The sequence below is a fragment of the Myotis myotis genome, unplaced genomic scaffold, assembly GCF_014108235.1.
Source record: "Myotis myotis isolate mMyoMyo1 unplaced genomic scaffold, mMyoMyo1.p scaffold_m19_p_15, whole genome shotgun sequence".
In the NCBI taxonomy this organism is placed as follows: domain Eukaryota; kingdom Metazoa; phylum Chordata; class Mammalia; order Chiroptera; family Vespertilionidae; genus Myotis; species Myotis myotis.
Genome location: NW_023416319.1, coordinates 25454109 through 25468338, shown reverse-complemented (window position 1 = coordinate 25468338; position 14230 = coordinate 25454109). Strand labels below are relative to the sequence as shown.

The following is a 14230-nucleotide window of genomic DNA, read 5'->3' as shown; positions in this document are numbered from 1 at the left end:
CGGTACTGCTAGAAATGAAGGGTATGTAGGTCACTTAGGATTTTGAATAACCATTGTGTGCATAGGACAGGTACAACATAGAATTGCTGAGTCACTCCAAGAACTTAGTCTGTGTTGGAAATGATAATTATATTGTATCATGAATCTGCAAGGTTGAGAGATTTCCTCTAGCAAAACTTGCCTTACCAGTTATAGGAGTGGAAATGTTTGGATGTTTGCATTGACTGGGAACTGGGGATTGGTGACTTGGAAGGAGTGGGGGTTCCAGAAAAAGAGCAATTGATGTGATGGATCATGAGCTCTAGCCTCTAAGAAGAAGGAAATGAGAGCAGGGAAAGTTGATATGGGGGTGGGTTTGTGGGTGGGAAGAGATCAACCAAAGAATTTGTATGCATATATGCACAACCCATGGACACAAACAATAGGGTGGTGGAGGCCTGGGGTGGGGATAGGAGGCGGGCTATAAGGCAGTGGTTCTCAACCTGTGGGTCGCGATCCCTTTGGGGGTTGAACAACCCTTTCACAGGGGTCGCCTAAGACCATCGGAAAACACATATATAATTACATATTGTTTTTGTGATTAATCACTATGCTTTAAATTATGTTCAATTTGTAACAATGAAATTGGGGGTCACCACAACATGAGGAACTGTATTAGGGTCATGGCATTAGGAAGGTTGAGAATCACTGGGCTAGCTCCTCATCCCGTTTCTCATTCCCACCTCAGTGGAATGGAATATGCCTCCTGCCCCCCTTACATACAGTTCAAGCTGTTGTTGATGATGCACAATGACTCCTAACTCTGCCATTCTTAAGTAGTTATCCTCTTAACACTGTTGGCCGCTCATTACTGAACTTCTCCCTGGAATTTCCACGACAGGAGTCTCTCCTGTTTATGAGTTTTTAAATTAAGTTACTACACTGTTTCTGGGTGAGCCTTGTAACTAAATTTGCCAAACAGCTGGCCAGCATTGAGGGCAGGGTCTGTGTCAATGAAACAAAATGAAGCTTCAGGCCCACATGGAATGGAACTTGTCCCTGGGCCTCACCGGGACCACACCTAGAATGTAGCAGTCATTGCTCTAATTCCAAAAGGAAGAACCAAGACATGGAGGAAATGTCTGGACGTTAAAAGTCAAGGAACCACAATACTTCTTAACAAATCATTTTATGCCAAAAAATATTACAATGGCTGTCTGCACTGCGAATCCACTAGCTAAACACTCAAGTTTAACTTCACATTCAGTGCCTAAATATCCATGTAGAAGAAACCCTGTAGTTTTGTGCAGGATGCAGGGTTTTCAAAGAAAAAGAAAACTTCCTTGGCTGGTTTCCATGGCCTGTGCTCTGACCCCACTCCACCCCCACCACACACATACACACTCATGCTCCAACACTCTTGACAGTTATGCACAAGCATATGTCAGAAAATAGGAAATTAATATATAAAAAAGGAAACTCCATTGACCAATGTGCATTAGGTTAGTATGAGTACAGAAGAGGGCACCTGACCCTAAATAGCTCTTCCTCAGGATCTCATCTTTGACCCATCTCATGTCTCTTAATAAACACTCTCCTTTGGTAATTAGTTCCACATTTACCTCTTAAACGGTCTCTATGTTGATAGCTCCCAATCTCTATTTCTTGCCCAGAACATCTAACTGCTCATTTGGCTTTCTCTCCCTACAAGCATGGAGAATATAAAGCTAATGAGACAAGCCCGGCCAGCATGGCTCAGTGGTTGAGCATCAGCTTATGAACCAGGAGGTCGAAGTTTGATTCCTGGTCAGGGCACATGCCAGGGTTGCAGGCTCAATCCCCAGTGTGGGACATACAGGAGGCAGCCGATCAATGATTCTCTTTTATCATTGATGTTTCTATTTCTCTCTCCTTCTCCCTTCCTCTCTGAAATCAATAAAAAAAAAAAACCCACACATATTCTAAAAAATCAACAGTTAAAGCATAATTTGGGAAAGCTAACTGGTAACGGTGGGGGAGAATTTCCATGAGTATTTAAAAATAAGAACAAATGTCATTACAAATAGAGTAGTGTGCTAGATCAGTGTTCTTTATGTTCTATATCAATCATCTCACCACATTTATTCAAAGATAGTAAATACTAATGACAAGGAAAAACTTAAAATTAGTCATATTTTAAGTAACACGAGGCCAGATTTAAATGGCTATCTTTCTTATATGAGTCCTATACAATGTTTTCCTTATATAAAGGTCCTATATTTTAAAAAACTATTTTGATTCAGTTAAATTAAAAAATTGTCCTGAGGAAAATTTGAGCATTAGGATTAACAACTCAATCAATTAAGGAAACTCATAATAAACAAGGACATATCTGTAAGCATTATAGAGAAAACAGATTGTTATAGAGAAAAAGATCAAATGACTGTCCTCAAGAAATATACCTATGACACCACCATCACCAAAAACATAAAACAAGCTGGTCAATTGATTGGTTAGCTAACTGCATTAATACCAATTTGGTTGGCCCATCTGTAGATGAATGGATTAGAAAACTGTGGTACATCTACACGATGGAATACTATGCTGCTATAAAAAAGAAGGAACTCTTACCATTTGCAACAGCATGGATGGAACTGGAGAGCATTATGCTAAGTGAAATAAGCCAGTCAATGAAGGAAAAATACCACATGAGGTCACTCATTACTGGATAATAAAGGCCATTATAAACTTATGAACAAAAATAGATACAGAGGCAGAGCTGCCTCGAACAGACTGTCAAACTACAGCAGGAAGGCCGGGGAGGGTGGGAGGGCAGGAGGGGGGTGGGTAAGAGATCAACCAAAGGACTTGTATGCATGCATATAAGCATAACCAATGGACATAAGACACTGGGGGGTAGGGGAGGCCAGGGGATTGTCAAGGGCAAGGAAAAAAAAAAGGAGACATATGTAATACTCTTTGTAATACTTTAAGCAATAATAATAAAAAAAATAATACCAATTTGGTTGATTTAGTTATTTTGACATTGTATAGACATAAGCTCAGTGAATCCCATAGGGGGATAAAAATCAGTGGAAACTTATTTAAATATTGTGAGGGCTTCTTATATACTGAATGGAAACTGTATGAAGAAATTGCACACATAAAACAAAATTTAACGATAAAAGTATATCAATCAGTAGCTCACAACCCCACCTGTACCTGAGATTCACTAGGGGAGCTTTTAAAAACACTGATGCCCTGATCCTATCCCAGACCAACTGAATCAGAAGTTTTGAGGGTGGGTACTTAGCACCAATATTTTTTTCCTTCCCCAGTTGATTCTAATGTGTAACCAGGGCTGAGAACCATTGATATAGACTTGAGTCAACTCAGTGACGGATCACTCAGTTGTCAGACATCACCTGGACAAACACTTCTCTATAGCAGTGACCCCTGTGAGTTGGGCTGCCCCATTCCTGAGTAGTTAATAATGATGATTAAGGTTGCTTTTTGCTAGTTATCTGATTGACCTATATCTGACTGAAGAAGCAGCACTCCATTCTCCCTTCAAGCAGATCTGAATTTGATGTGCGTGTGGGTTTCAGGTTTGGGGCGGGGGGGGGGGGGGGGGGGGAGGCGGGGGGCGGGAAGTGGGGTTAGCAGTTCCTTCATGGGCTACGAGTGGGATTGTTTCGAAGTTACAGGTTCAGAGACCTGAAATCACTATTTCAAGAAATATGACTGCTTTCAAGAGATAAATATGAGCTCACTCCCATGAAAAGTATAACCTTAACCTGTAATATGTTAAATGAACCAGAAAATGGTTCATTGTTCTCAGAAATATTTTGAAAAATTATAAAGTCAGCAGATAGTTTAAGTGTTAGTGTAGTTAAGATTTTATGTTACAACTTTGTTCACATGCATAAACCAGGGAGCCATAGAGAGATGTGGGTGGGGGGAGGGTTGTGATTTTTATGGTGATTTGGAACTTGAAATCTAGGTTCAGGTCTCCTCTATAGTCTTAAGTGACTCATATTATATCCATCAGAGAGACTTAGAACACGAAATTTATCTCCAGACACAGAGAGATGAGCTATTTTCAAGAGACACTTGGTACCCTAAGAAAATGAAACATTAAGTTTTCTTAAAGCAATCAGAAGTCAGTAAAAGGTGAGAGTCACAAAGTTGATATTCCATATTTCAAATATTTTCTTTCAACTTTAGTCACATAAATAAAAGTAAAATCATTCACTATCTTTGGCTATCAGGTCATGATTGGAACTCTGTGTTGTCTTTCTTGGGTAAACCACTCCCAGATTTCCTGTTTCCATTTCTGTCTGTTCATTTAGTTGTTTATTGGTTTTAAGATGAACACGTGTTAAAATTTTTATTGAACTCGTGAGATCCAGGCAGATGTTGTAAGCTCTACAGAGGCATATTGGTTTTACCGAGGGAGAGGAGGGTTGCCAATGGAAAGGTGGGAATTTGCAGGTCTACAGATAAGAGTGGTTTGGTATTGCTATCAGCTGCTTACGATTTACAGCGCTGTATAATCTTTCAAAGCAAATGTTACTGCTATGAATCAGACAGCCCAGGAGGGTGTGTTGAATAGAGATGATGCATTGAGTGATGGTAACTGAGTCACTGAAATGCAAAATTTTATTTGCAGAAACCCATCCTTCATTCAACAAACACCTGCCGAGATGTGAGTGTGGAGGCACGGGCTGCATCCTTAGAAAGGTGTTTTGGTGGAGAAGGAAGGTGCCTGCCTCCTTCTCAGTGGGGCAATAGATAACATGGCCTCCCTTCCTCCGGCCCAGTTCTCTCTAAGGCCAACGCTGCGCCTGGAGCTTGCACTGCCCCGTGCCATGATCCAGCATGCCTCCTGCTTCCATTTCTTTTTTTCTTTTTTAAAAATTTATCTTTATTGCTGAAAGTATTACAGATGCCCCCTTTTTTTCCTCATTGACCTCCTCCATCCCGCTTCCACCCCCTCCCCAGGCCTTCACCACACTATTGTCTGTGTCCATGGGTTATGCATATGTGCATATCATTTCTTTGGTCAATCTCTTCCCACTCCCGCCCCTTCCCTTTGAAATTCTTCAGTGTGTTGCTTGCTTTCATTTCTTTCTTTTAAAAAAAAAAATATTTTTATTGATTTCAGAGAGGAAGGGAGAGGAAGAGATTGAAACATCAATGATAAGAGAGAATCATTGATCAGCTGCCTCCTGCACGCCCCCTATTGGGGATCGAGCCCACACCTGGGCATGTGCCCTTGACCGGAATCGAACCCAGGATCCTTCAGTCCGCAGGCCGATGCTCTATCTACTGAGCCAAACCAGCCAGAGCTCTGCTTCCATTTCTTAAAAGCACTTGTAACTTAAAAACCCTTGTGAAAAAACCTGAGTGCAAAATCTTTCTAGATTTTTTACTATAGTTTTCCAATCTTTTACAGTTGTCTATTCCATACCAAAGTAGTATTAGCTTGTTTTTGATGTTGTTTTTTTTAACTTCATAGTATTTTTTAATTGAGATAAAATTCACTATTTTAATGATTATAAAGTATACAATTCAGTAGTTTTTAGAACATTCAGAATATTGTAAAACCATCACCACTATCTAATTCTAGAACATAGCCATCACCCCCAAAAGAAACCCTGTACCCATTATCAGTCACGCTCAATTCTCCCCAGGCCCATACCCTGACAACCACTAATGTACTTTTTGTCACTATGAATTTACCCCTACTGTGGACATGTTATATAAATAGAATCATATGATATGTGGCCCTTTATATCTGACTTCTCTCACTTGGCATAATGTTTTCATGGTTTACCCATGTTGTAGCATGTGTCGATATTGTTTTTTAATATGGCTTACTTTTATGAGCTTATATGGCAATCAACTTAGTTTTCATAGAAATAGCACTCTCTGTTTACCATTCACATTACATCAGTAGTATTTCATGAAATTGCAAAATTACAATCCAAGTACTACTAGAATAAGTAGGACTATGACCCAACACTAGTGTCAGTGTGCACCTGAACTGATAAAAAGCAAAGTACACCATTGTACTATGATGATAGTTATTTGCCACAGAGGTCTATGCTCTAAAACAAGTATATGTTTCAGAGGGAAAGGAAGAGGGTAGGTTAACCCAATGAGTCGTTTTAGCGTTGGTCAATACTCCATTACCCAGGACAGAAGGGTATGCATGCTGAGGCTATAGAGGTGACAAGCGTCTATGATACAACCCTACACATCCTCAAGTGGTCCCCACAAGGAAGTCTTCTACGTCTTCAAAAAGAAGCATCGATTCTCACAGCCACTTGGCCTGGAGGTCAAACCCTCCCTGGTATTAGCTACAACAATCAAGGCTTAACTACAAGACTGCACACAAAGACCACTAGGGGGTGCACCAAGAAAGCATAACAAAATGCGGAGACAAAGAAACAGGACAAAATTGTCAATGGAAGATATAGAGTTCAGAACCACACTTTTAAGGTCTCTCAAGAACTGTTTAGAAGCCGCCGATAAACTTAATGAGATCTACAAGAAAACTAATGAGACCCTCGATGTTATGATGGGGAACCAACTAGAAATTAAGCATACACTGACTGAAATAACGAATACTATACAGACTCCCAACAGCAGACCAGAGGAGCGCAAGAATCAAGTCAATGATTTGAAATGCGAGGAAGCAAAAAACACCCAACCGGAGGGGCGGAATGAAAAAAGAATCCAAAAATGCGAGGATAGTGTAAGGAGCCTCTGGGACAGCTTCAAGCGTACCAACATCAGAATTATAGGGGTGCCAGAAGATGAGAGAGACCAAGATATTGAAAACCTATTTGAAGAAATAATGACAGAAAACTTCCCCCATCTGGTGAAAGAAATGGACTTACAGGTCCAAGAAGCGCAGAGAACCCCAAATAAAAGGAATCCAAAGAGGACCACACCAAGACACATCATAATTAAAATGCCAAGAGCAAAAGACAAAGAGAGAATCTTAAAAGCAGCAAGAGAAAGAAACTCAGTTACCTACAAGGGAATACCCATACGACTATCAGCTGATTTCTCAACAGAAACTTTGCAGGCCAGAAGGGAGTGGCAAGAAATATTCAAAGTGATGAATACCAAGAACCTACAACCAAGATTACTTTATCCAGCAAAGCTATCATTCAGAATTGAAGGTCAGATAAAGAGCTTCACAGATAAGGAAAAGCTAAAGGAGTTCATCACCACTAAACCAGGATTATATGAAATGCTGAAAGGTATCCTTTAAGAAGAGGAAGAGGAAGAAAAAGGTAAAGATACAAATTATGAACAACAAATATGCATCTATCAACAAGTGAATCTAAGAATCAAGTGAATAAATAATCCAATGAACAGAATGAACTGGTGATTATAATAGAATCAGGGACATAGAAAGGGAATGGACTGACTATTCTTGGGGGGGAAAGGGGTGTGGGGGATGCGGGAAGAGACTGGACAAAAATCGTGCACCTATGGATGAGGACAGTGGGTGGGGAGTAAGGGCGGAGGGTGGGGCGGGAACTGGGAGGAGGGGAGTTATGGGGGGAAAAAAGAGGAACAAATGTAATAATCTGAATAAAGATTTAATTTTAAAAAAGAAAAAAAAAAGAAAAGAAAAAAAAGTTAAACCAAAAAATTGTTTCCAAAAGTAACAAGCTCTTTGAGGATAAAAAAAAAAAAGAAGCATCGATGTGTTCCCATACAGACAGTTGCACCCTTCTGCCTCTATAAAAGCTGTACCATCCTCCCCATCTTTCAAGGAGCAGCTCAGAAAGTCTTCCCTAAGCCTTGACTCCCACAGTGCCTACATGCTCTCTCTCCTTCCTTTTCATTGCCAAAGCACTTGTCTATCTCACAGTGGCTTTAACAGGCATTATGGCTAGTTACAGAATGTCTTTTCTTCCTACCAGGGTGTTAAGTTGATTCAGAGGCAGGTCTGTGCCCGGATATCCCCAACAGCCACCAACACAGGAAAAGAGGTGCTCACAGCACAACCTTTACACGAATCTTAATAAGAAGTTCAACAAACATTTCGTAATAATGAGTGAGCACATTAGTAAAGTACTTAATTGATGGTGGGGAACTTTCTACCTGGCTACAGCAACTCCATTCATCAACGAGTGGTAAAAGAACTGGGGATGCGGAGCCCAGAGCACCGTGGGGGCAAATGAAGAAAATCAACTGCTCTGGGTGCCTGGCATCAGTCACAAATCATGACGCCCTTCCAAGGGCTTAACAGAGATCACTTTCTAATGAGACGCTGTGATAGTGACACTTCCTGATGTCCTTTGATGTAGAACAAATTGAAAACAGACAGAGACAATCCTTGTCCTCAAAATCTCCCTACGTCTTCAAATGTGGATCTATTTTTTCTCAATTAAATTATGATCCCACTTTAACGGATGCGTTTTTAGATAAACTAGAAAGATACTCATAAGCATAGCTTCCAAACAGGCGATTTTTAAAAGCAAAGCAACTGGTTAGGTAAGGAATGCATAAACAGCCCCCAAAGCTGCACTGAGTACTTTTTTTTTGGCTGTATACAACTGAAAAACTGCCAAGATCATTTTGATAAGCCTTTGTTAAAAACAATAAACATGCCTGAGCTTGCAAACCATGCCATTTTGAAGAAAAAGCAATTGAGAGAATTGGAAAAGGCGTAAAACTGCAAAGTCTGATTAAAAAGAAAAACCTCTGTGGTAACGGATTAACCAGTAAGTCACAACGTAATGTGGAGGGAAATGGAAAACACTGTAAGGTGAGGCCAAATAAAAGCAGAACACCATCTTCCTAAATAAATAAGCTACATCTCACAATTACAATTACCATCTGCAACACTAAGGTGGGGGCACAACTGAGAAAACGAATCCTCCCATGCTTCAGCAAATTTAATGTCACCACAGTGATGTCCCTGCACTAAAGGAAACGAAATTTCAGGGACTTTGAATGAACACACATAAAATAACCAAATGCAGGGATTAGTATTCTTAGACAGTGGAATGTCAGTTCATAAACGTCGAAGTTAAACTTCATCTGAATTTGCTTCTTTGTTTTTGGTGACTATAAAACCAGCAGAGCCCTGACCGGTTTGGCTCAGTGGATAGAGCGTCAGCCTGTGGACTCAAGGGTCCCAGGTTCGATTCAGGTCAAGGGCATGCATGTACCTTGGTTGCGGGCACATCCCCAGTAGGGGGTGTGCAGGAGGCAGCTTAACGATGTTTCTCTCTCATCGATATTTCTAACTCTCCATCCCTCTCCCTTCCTCTCTGTAAAGAATCAATAAAATATATTTAAAACAAAAACAAACAAACAAAAAAACCCAGCAGAATCATAGGATGGGAAGGAAGATAATTTGGAACATTTATGTTTGTCTCCTTACTTTAGCCAAAACTGACATTCTCTGCTATCAGCCAAACAAAATCCTGGAAAAATTCTAATGAATGAATTGTAACTTGAGCTCCACAGGGTCAACGTTCTTTGTTTTGATCGTTGACCCATCCCAAATGCCCAGAATAGCACTAGGCACAGAGTAGGCACTCAAGGAGTATCTGTTCAATTGAACTAACTGTGAAAACATGAAAAAATGTGCAATGCAATGCTAAAATGCTAAATAAGGTCCTTTAAAATTCCTTTCTCAGCTGTGTTATAGGTCACGGTGTTAATCACAACACACAAATGGTCTGCATACAAACCACTTTTCTCAAGTCGGCTCCGAAGTCAAATCATACCTTTAACTAACCAATCCTCACCACAGGGAGCTGAGACTCAGACCAAGGAGAGAATGGGGTAAATTTAGTCCGCCTGTTGTGATTATGTTACTTCCCTTCTTCTGAAAGTTCACCTGGGATGTATCAGCATATTCATCTTCATATAAGAATGTAAACATTATTTAAAATTAAGGGTTTCTGCCCCGTCAGTGTGGTTCAGTGGTTGAGCATCGACCCATGAACCAAGAGGTCACTGGTTGGATCCCAGTAGGGGGCATGCAGGGGCAGCCTACTGATGATGTTTCTATTTCTCTATCCCTCTTACTTCCTCTGTCTCTCTAAAGACCAATAAAAACATTTAAAAAAAAAAATTAAGGGTTTTCTAGATGGTTTAGCTCAGCGGATAGACCATCGGCCTACAGACTGAAGGGACTGGGTTTGATTCCAGTCAAGGGCAGGTACCTCAGTTGCAGGCTCCTGCCGTGGGGTCCTGGTCTGGCACATGCAGGAGGCAACCAATAGATGTGTTTCTCTCACATCGATGTTTTTCTCTGTCTTTCCCCTTCCACTCTCTCTAAAAATCAATGGAAAAATATCCTCGGGTGAGGGTTTTTAAAAAATTAAGGTTTTTTATTTTTAAAAATTGTATTACAAAGGTGGTTTGACTAAATCAACTTATCTATTTCAGAAGCCCACCAGTTAAGAAAAGATAGATAAATAAAAAATAAGAGGAAAATGATATGATTAGGTGATTCTAGTCATGTAATTTTTTTGTTCAAAATGCCTGTTAGCATTATGCTTTGAAAACTGAATTCAGTGGGAAGAAGGCCTGGATTCTGGTGCTGGTTCCATCACCATTTCACAGTATGAGCTTAGCCAATCCTTGCCAACTGGAATCTGAACTTCCTGGGCTGTAAGTTGAAGATTTGAATAGATGATCTCTAAAATCCTTTTCCATTTTCCAGTTCCTGTGATTATAAGGGACCAAATGCAGGCACCTAATCACTGCTCCTAATTTCCATCCTTTATTTCTTCAACAGACATATGTTGGGCACCTTGGAGGGATCAGACCCAGTAGCCTAGTTTGGCATAACATTTATTTGTGGGGGGTGAGGTGGAGAGACAAACTATGCAGGGGCATTTGATGGTTTTAAAAGCTGGTGGTCTGGGACACCTGTGGAGATCTGTGTTTCTGAAGTTGGCAAGCCTGAAGACTTCCCTCCTGGGATCAGCTGGCTGTGCCATCAGAATGCCCAGATCTCGGCAAAGGAACAAGTAGGGTGAACTAATTAGAGTCCCTTCGAAATGGAAGGGTTTATCCAGTGTGCTGGCAGTCCCACTGACTCAACATTAAAAAAAAAAAAAAAAAGTTATAAGAAGTTCAGAATGCTGAGCTGTGAAAACGGCAGGTTAACCAAATAGCCCCAGGACTAGATTCGTGCCCCACAATTTTGCCACGAACACTTTTCTCTCAGTCCGCACTAGACATATCATTGCTTGACTCTGAGGACAAGAAGCAACTGAAAAATTAACTTCAGTCATTAAAGATGTTGAAGGCCGCTGTGCTTTTAGTACACCGCACACGAGAAATAAGCATGATCAGCTGAGGCAGAAGGGAGATTTTTTTAAATACACTGAACATACAATCCTGGAGAAAGGCGGTTTCCATTGCGCGGAGTGGTCTGCACTTGAGAACCACGGGAGGCGGAGATCAAAGCCGCTCCCTGTCCGCAGCCACCTGCGCAGACACTGCCGGAGCGCCGGCCCCAACCGACGGCCCCGCGGGCACGTGTCTCTCCGGCCCCGCAGCGCTCCGAGGGACCCGGGCTGGGGCGGCGGGCTCCTGGCGCCTTGCTGGGCGCTGGGGCAGCGGGAGCGAACGGAGTGCCCTCCACCAGCTCCACCAAACCAGCCCTAAACCCCGCCGCCCGCCCCCCAGGATGTCCGCCTCGCTAGAGCCACTGCGCCCTCAGCACAGCCGAGACGCGGAGCGGGACGAGGGTAAAACATGCGGCTCCCAGGCCCTCGCGCTGGGGGGTCCGGGCGCCGGAGTGGGGGCCGCGGGAGACTGCGTCCCTCCCAGCGCGCGCACATCCCTCACCCCCTTCCCCTAAGCCCGGCCTCGCTGCGTCCTCACCTCGCGTGGACCGCTGCAGCCCCGGCGGTGGCGCACGGACATGCCTCCAGGATGCACCCACCGCGCCGCGTCCTTGGGCGGTGGCCCCTTCCCGGGCCCCAGGCGCTGCGGTCCGCGCTTCCGAGGGGCGGGGAGCGCAAGGGGCGGAGGCGCCGGCGGGGCTGGTGTGGGGCCGGCAGGCAGCGCCGGGGAGAAGCGCGCGGCCGGGGGAATCCCGGTGCTCAGCCCCCAGCGCTCAGCCCCCCACTCCGCCGTGGGCTCTCTGCCGGGCGGGCGAATGGGCCGTCTCCCTGGGATCCGCTCGACCCGTGCGACTTGGCGAGGGGTGAGGGGCGCGGGGAGGAGGACGCCTCGCGGTTATGTAATAAATGGGCCCGCGGTGTCCCGAGCCAGCTCGCTCCAGGACTGTCCGACCCTCCCCTCGAACAGTCATCCGCGCCCCTGACCTAAGCGAGCGGAGGGGACCTGGTGTTCTCGGAAAGAACTTCTCCCTGCAGAGTCGGAGGGCGACATCCCGAGAGAGAATTCAAGGGCTCTCCTAGAAGTACGTGCGTCCGGACTCTGCCAGCCAGCCCTTCCCATTTACAGCACAGGAAACCGAGGCCTCAAAGTGTTAGTTAAAGGCACTGTCTCGTGGCTCAGTGGTTGAGCGTGGACCTATGAACAAGGAGGTTACGGTTCGATCCCTGGTCAGGACACTGCTCGCAGCCAATCAATGATTCTCTCTCATCACTCATGTTTCTATCTCTCTCTCCCTTCCTCTTTGAAATCAATATTTAAAAAACAAAAACAAAAACAAAAAAAACCAACGTTGTCTTTAAGTCCGCTGTCTCTTAAGTCCGCTGTCTCACTGGCCTGAACAAGGAGCTGCCTGAGTCAGCCAAGTGGTACCCCATGGAAGGCAGGTGCCAGACTCACCTTCAGGTCTGCATCTTTGCTACTCAACAGCACAGCCATCCTTTGGGAGCTTGCTGGAGATGCAGTATCTCAGGCCCAAGCTCAGAATCTCTAAACCATAATTTGCATTGTAACAAGAATCCCTAGGTTATTTCGTTGGTCATCCATCAAAGTGTCAAAATGAGTTCGACTTTCTGGAAAATCTGACAAGGGAACTAGAAAGGTACTGTGCAGAGGCCACACAATACCTTTGGGTGTTTTTATTTATTTCAGAGAGGAAGGGGGAGAGAGAGAGATAGAAACATCAATGATGAGAGAGAATCATTGATCGGCTGCCTCCTGCACATCCCCCACTGGGGATGAAGCGCATAACCCGGCACGTGCCCTGACCTGGAATCAAACTGTGACCAGGGAGCCACACCGGCAGGGCCCTTAGGGTATTTTTTAAATAGACTAATGCAGTACGATCCTTCCTCATTTTTACCCTCTGGCTATTTTGTCTTTCCTCCTCCACTCAGTTTCCTGCTCTTTATAAATCTGGATTGAAGTCCTATTTTGCACTTACAGAAAAACTCTGGGTTACATCTAAAGAATGATTAGTGAATCTATGTCTAAAACACACAAAAGAATGAGCACATGCAGCTTGTAAAAGAATTCATTAGCAGTGAAAGTGAACTTATAAACGTAGAGGCAGGGTTGAGCCCTGAGCCCTCATCTGTGAAGGTCTTTAGGTTAAAGGCTTGAATACTTTTGCGGTTCAGAAAAACACTTCTTTTAGTTAAACATTGTTTGGGGTGGCAAATAAGCCCTATTCTCCATTTAAATAATGTAGGACAACCAGTTCCTTTAAAACGTTTTGGATATTGGAAAGAAACCTCACAGCCTTCCTTCCGAATCACCACTTATGGAGACTCTAGCAAAGCCCAAAGCAAGTATTTTGTTTATCTCATTAAATGCTGTGTTTGGGTTTCGTGTTTGTTTTTTTTATTCCAAGAGTGTTCAGATTTCGTGTGTCTGCTTCTCTCTCTGGCAGAATGATTCTCATCTTTTGTGAGTTGAGTAATTGTGGAAGGAGGAGGAGGGGGGGAGGGGGAGGGGGAGGGGGAGGCGAATGCTGATAGGCTGTGCCTGGGTCACTTCCATTTACCCTTTGAGGTTTCCCCTCAAGGCTGTTGAACAAGCTGATACCATGGGGGTGGGCAGTGTGGGGTGGAGGAAGGGAAGATGGGAAGAGAAAATGAATCTCCTTTCTCTGAAGTCAGAGGGTTGAAGAAGCTGGAAAGGGGAGGAGAAAGCCCTTCTGCTTGCCCTAAAATTCAACAGGGAGGAAAAGAAAAATGCAGAATTTCTCCAACACAGTGCTATCCAATAGGCTTTCTACAACGGTGGAAATGTTGCATCTTTTCAATGCTGTTTGTAGTTATCTTTAGAATAACTATTTGCGACATCCAAAAAGGCTATGAAAGGTAGCTATTTACCTTTAAATTTTAAT

The 14230-nt window shown here is 43.4% G+C and overlaps 1 protein-coding gene across 2 annotated transcripts in view; it reads right to left on the bottom strand.

The window, feature by feature from the left end:
* Positions 1-12398, bottom strand: part of SLC16A12 (solute carrier family 16 member 12) — a 96984-nt gene extending 84586 nt beyond the window's left edge. Inside the window, exon 1 of one of the 2 annotated variants that reach the window (XM_036336663.1) lies at positions 11842-12398. The gene's annotated coding sequence lies outside the window, so the exon portion shown is untranslated. The remainder of the gene's footprint in view (positions 1-11841) is intronic. The other variant, XM_036336661.1, reaches the window with a different exon arrangement.
* Between the last annotated feature and the right edge of the window lie 1832 nt (positions 12399-14230).